At 44.6% G+C, this 5,585-nt stretch overlaps 1 non-coding gene across 1 annotated transcript; it reads right to left on the bottom strand.

Annotated features, from left to right (window-relative positions):
• Nucleotides 1-3,349: 3,349 nt before the first annotated feature.
• LOC119920100 lies at nt 3,350-3,489 on the bottom strand. The gene has a single exon (XR_005447866.1). It is a non-coding gene; the product is annotated as a small nucleolar RNA SNORA7 (small nucleolar RNA).
• Between the last annotated feature and the right edge of the window lie 2,096 nt (nt 3,490-5,585).

Raw genomic sequence — 5,585 nt, 5'->3', positions numbered from 1 at the left:
TTTGTTGAGCTTTCATTAGGTGCCCGGCCTTGTGTCACACATTGGGGTAGATACCTGGTACATTTAAATACCACACCTTCTCCCCCTTGGGATCATCACCTTTTCTCCTGAGACCTCTCCCACAATCCCACCCAGATATCAACTCAAAAAAGGCTTTATTCCTTCTCTCATCCTCCATCCCTAAATCTCTGGCAGATCATTATATGCTGCCAACTTGTACTTCCCAAGCGCTTAGTACAGTGCTCTGCACACAGTAAGTGCTCTATAAATACTATTGAATGAATGAATGAATCTTCTGAACACTGCTGTCATATTACTCTCTGACTATTCCTATTGCATAACAATAATAGTACTTGTTAAGTACTTACTATGTGCCAAGAACTGTTCTAAGCGCTGGGGTAGATACAAGGTAATCAGGCTGTTTCACGTGGGGCTCACAGTCTTAATCCCCATTTTACAGATGAGGAAAATGAGGCACAGAGAAGTTGTGACTTGCCCAAAGTCACACAGCTGACAAGTGGCAGAGCCAGGATTAGAACCCACAACCTCTGATTCCCAAGCCCATGCTCTTTCCATTAAGTCATGCTGCATCAGAATCCCTTCTTTTTGCCTTGGTGGTTGTGAAGCTTTTTTGATGATAAAGATGCTGTGAGTTGGGTTTTTTTTTGTTTTTACTTATGAGCTCATCCTTTTTAGCATTTTGATGAAAATAATGAAATGTGCAACTGCTTTTCCTCCCAATATACAGCTTTTATGACAGACTGAGAAAGGAATTGGTTGGATTTTTTTTCCACCTTTGAGGTCATTGAATTTCAGTAGGTTCCTGCATGGTTTACGTCCATAGGATCTTTGATTTCCCTGGTAGGTAGACTTCTAATATTTTGAGCTGTAAAATGCTTGGAAACTGGTTTCCCAAACTCCAGAAAAATCAAGAATTCTGCCTTGATGCTTAGAGTGTAGTCGGGTTGGCTTCAGGAGGAGGCTAGGATAGGCAACTTCGTAACGGGAAGCGGACATGCTTGTGTCTGTAGATATTGCATTAGAAAGCTGAGGTGATTTAGGAGAGCTAAGAAATCGTTCCGCTTATGTCTCCCCACTCTTCAAGAACCTCCCGTGGTTGCCTAGCCATCTCTGAATTAAATAGAGAAGCAGAGATGCAGCATAGCCTAGTGGAAAGAGTCTGGGAGTCAGAGAACCTGGGTTCTATTCCCGGCTCCACCATTTGTCCGTTGTGTGGCCTTGGGCAACTTACTTCACTTGCCTCAATGCTTCAGTTCCCTCAGCTGATAAATGGGGATTCAATACCTGTTCTCCCTCCTACTTAGACTGTGAGCCCCATGTCCTGTATCTACCCAGTGCTTTGTACAGCACTTGGCACCTAGTAAGTGCTTAACAAATGCCACATTTACAAACCGTAACTCCTTACCAACAGCTTTAAGACACTCAATCAGCTCTCCCCCTCCTACCTTGTGGGTAGGGATCACCTTTACTAACTCTGCTGTATTGTACTTTCCCAAGCACTTAGTACAGTGCTCTGCACACAGTAAACAATAAATACCAATGATTGGTTGATTAAAACGAAACCCTCTGGTTGTTGAGAATGAATGTGAGGAAAGAAATGGATATTACTGACACTAAAATATCTTATTTAATTTGAGTTTGATCGGGGAAGACACCCCGGAGGAGATGAGACTGCTACTACAACTGCTACTATTATTATATTACTACTACTGCTGCTGCTATTACAGCTGCTACTGCTATTGTTATATTACTACTAGTACTACAACAAGAATACTAAGGAAAGTTTGGATGAGGAAGATCCCAGTGTTATACTTTTATTTACACACAGAGCCAATTTAGGAGGAAAATGTGGGAGATGCCCTTCTCGTTATCTTTTCTCCCCAGGACTCCTTTCTGACGTGAGGATTGACAGAGTTGAAAGCCAAGGAGGAGGAGCACTGTGGGGCCTCCTGGAACGAGCACAGGGCTGGGGGCCAGGAGACCCGGGCTCAAGTCCCAGCTTCTCCACGGGCCTACTGTGTGACCTTGGATAAGTCACTTCACCAATTGGGGCCTCCTTTTCCTCCTCATTTATAAAATGGCAATTGTATGCCCTACCTCTTCCTATCTCCCAGGGATGTTTGGAGGACAAAATGAAATCACTGGTGAAAAAGTACACAGGAAAAACAAGTGCTATAGAAACATTTGGAGTATACACCCAAAAGAAGCCTCCCCCAGAGATAACTGGTCAGAAGGCATTAGACCTTTTTCACTTCAGTAATAATAATGATGGCATTTTTTAAGTGCTTACTAAGTATGAAGCACTGTTCTAAGCACTGGGGAGGATACAAGGTGATCAAGTTGTCCCACGTGGGGCTCACAGTCTTAATCCCCATTTTACAGATGAGGTAACAGGCTCAGAGAAGTTAAGTGACTTGCCCAAGGTCACAGAGCAGACATGTGGGGAGCAGGGATTAGAACCCATGACCTCTGACTCTCAAGCCCATGCTCCTTCCACTGAACCACGCTGTTTCTGAATAATAGTAATGATAATATTTATTAAATGCTTATTATGTAGCAAGCACTGGGAGAAATATAAGATAATCAGGTCAGACCTAATCCTTATCCCACATGGGGCTCACAATTCAAGGGGGAGGGAAAACAGGGATTAAATCTCCCCTTTCAGAAGAGGAACCTGAGGGCCAGGAAAGTGAAATGATTTGTCCAAAGTCACCCAGCAGACAAGTGGCAGAGCCTTGGCCTAGATGGAGGGCAAGGTTTAAGAGAAACTCCAGGTGAACATTCTTTCCTTGTCCTTTACGATCAAACAGGCGGCTGGCTAGCAGTGGAGATGAGTCCGCTAACACTATGGAAAACCGGGATACAATTCAAAATGAGAGAACCGGTGAACAGGACAGACTTCGGGATGGAATCCAGGCTGCCAACTGGGGTGTGTCGGTCAGGCGAAACAATCTATTTGGGACTTCTGGTGTCCACATTTGGTCAATCGGACCCGTATGTTACAAGAATAAGTGCCGACTCAATCCACTTTCAGCCCCAAAGCACTTACATCCATAATTTAACGGATCGTCCGCCTCCCACTCTAGACTGTAAGCTCCTTGTCTTGTCTTATACTGTCATGTGTTGTCTGCAACCCCTAGCAACTCCAAGGACACATCTCTCCCAAAATGCCCCTTCTCCACCTGCCATTATTCTGGTAATGGATCCATAGAGTTTACTTGGTAAAAATACGGAAGTGGTTTACCTTTGCTTTCTTCCACGCAATAAACTTGAGTCTCTGCCCTCGGCTCTCTCCCATTCCGCTGCTTCCCAGCACAGGGGGGTTTTGACTTGTAGCAGATCACCTTCCACTCACTAGTCACTGGCCAAGCTAGGAATGGAATGGGTAGGCCTCTGCTTGACTCTTCCTCCCATAGCCGAGACTGGTGGAGTACTGGAAACTCTCCAGGTGCCATCATGATGGGGGTGGTTGTATTGTACTCTCCCATTAACCAAGCTGGAGAAGAAAACGAGCGAGGGGGTGGAGAAGCTTCCAAATGAGGAGAGACCAAAAAGACTAGGAATCTTCAATCTGCACAGGGCTCCCCGCCATGTGCCACTCACACCTGACTGAGGTAGACACGCTTGGCAGGAATATTGAAAACAGTTGGCTAGGTCAAAACATCCCACTCGCCATCAGCACTGATACATTCCTTGTTCAACACACACAAGAGTTGTGTGGGTGTGCTATGCCTCTGTCTGAGAAAACGTGGCTGGCAGGGACCAAGACGACAGGCACCACAGTCCATCCCTCCACCCAAATTCTCGGTCCTGAAGTCTTCTGGTCTCAAGCCCTGTGGCTATGGGTCAGTGGTGGTATGGTGGCTGATGAACCAGCAGGTCTTAGAACACAGGCCTGGAAGTCAAAAAGACCTGGGTTCTAATCCCTCATCAGCCACTTTTTTATGGCATTTATCAAGTGCTTACTATGTGCAAAGCACTGTTCTAAGCCCTGGGGAGGTTACAAGGTGATCAGGTTGTCCCACTGGGGGCTCACAGTCTTAATCCCCATTTTACAGATGAGGTAACAGGCACAGAGAAGGTAAGTGACTTGCCCAAAGTCACACAGCTGATAAATGGCAGAGCAGGGGTTTGAACCCATGACCTCTGACTCCAAAGCCCATGCTCTTTCCACTGAGCCACGCTGCTTCTCTGTCTTGTCTACCATGTGACCTTGGGCAAATCACTTCATATCTCGGGGCCTCAGTTGCCCCATCTGTAAAATGGGGATGGAGACTGTGAGCCCCATATAGAACATGGACTGTCTCTGACCTGATTAACTTGTAGATACCCCAATGCTTAGCATTGTATTAGTATGCCTAGTGCATAGTAAGCACTTAAATACCATTTTAATAAAAACAACAACAACAAAAAACACAGTATCAACCTGTCTGGTTTACACTGAGTAGATGAGGCAAGTGACAAGTAGAATAGAATAAGTGAATTGGAATTAAGTTATGTGGTCCCCTTCCCCCCAAATACATTACTTCAAATATATTCCCTCTCATCGGGTCAGTGCTAATTGGCAATGAAAATCAAAGTTAGTGGAACCTTGAATACCATGATCCAACTCATATATCCAGTGCTATAAAGGAAAACCATTCAATACCCACTAGTGTTTCTTAACCTCCCTCCCTCTCCCCCTCTCTCTCTAAAACAAAGAGAGGTGTCCCCACATGGACTTTTGAATTCCAACTGATACCCAAAAAACAGTTTTTGATTTGTGCATTTTCTGTTAACTCAGAAATGTATTCCCCCCCCGCCCCCACCTCAGTCTACGATTTCCCTTTGCTCAGTGGAGGACTCCCCTTGTGCCATCAATTTTATTTCAGGAGGTTGAAGGGCCTCCAGCTATGCTTTCCCGGCAAGAAACATGCTTTCATAAATGACTCTTGAAAGTGCTGTGAATTTCCATCAGAAGGGTTCATTTGATGGTATTTTTAAATAAACATGCCACCAATCCTACTTTAACATTTGCAATACTGTTTGCCAAACGAAAAGAAATGTTAAGACGCCAGACCTAATATTGACCGAGTAGATTATTCTTGAGGTCCTTCTGTTAAAAAGTTTAAAAGTAAACAGCAGAAGGCTGGTGTTTGTCTCCACCCTAATTGGATGGCAGAGTAACACTGGATGAAGTACGGACCCCTGGACTGTACATCTTTGTCCCATCTTTCCAGACCTGAATAGGTCCGATAGCTTCCACCACTAACGGCCACTTGACCCGGTGTTTCTTTCACCCTGCAAAAAATCCAGAGTCCGAAAACTAGAGAAGAGCTTTTGGTTTCCTAAACATGGTAAAGAATTCTATCTTCTAACACTTTTCTTTTGAAATAGTATTTAAGTGCTTACTATGTGTCAAACACTGTTTTAAACACTGGCGTGTGTACATGTTAATTAGGTTGGATGAAGTCCCTGCCCCGCGTGGAACTCACAGTCTGAGTAGGAGGAAGAACAGATATCCCTATTTTACAGTTGAGGAAACTGAAGCACAGAAGTTTAAGTGACTTACCCGAGGTCACAGA

Source organism: Tachyglossus aculeatus, chromosome X1 (genome assembly GCF_015852505.1).
Source record: "Tachyglossus aculeatus isolate mTacAcu1 chromosome X1, mTacAcu1.pri, whole genome shotgun sequence".
In the NCBI taxonomy this organism is placed as follows: domain Eukaryota; kingdom Metazoa; phylum Chordata; class Mammalia; order Monotremata; family Tachyglossidae; genus Tachyglossus; species Tachyglossus aculeatus.
This window is presented reverse-complemented; position numbering and strand designations above follow the sequence as displayed.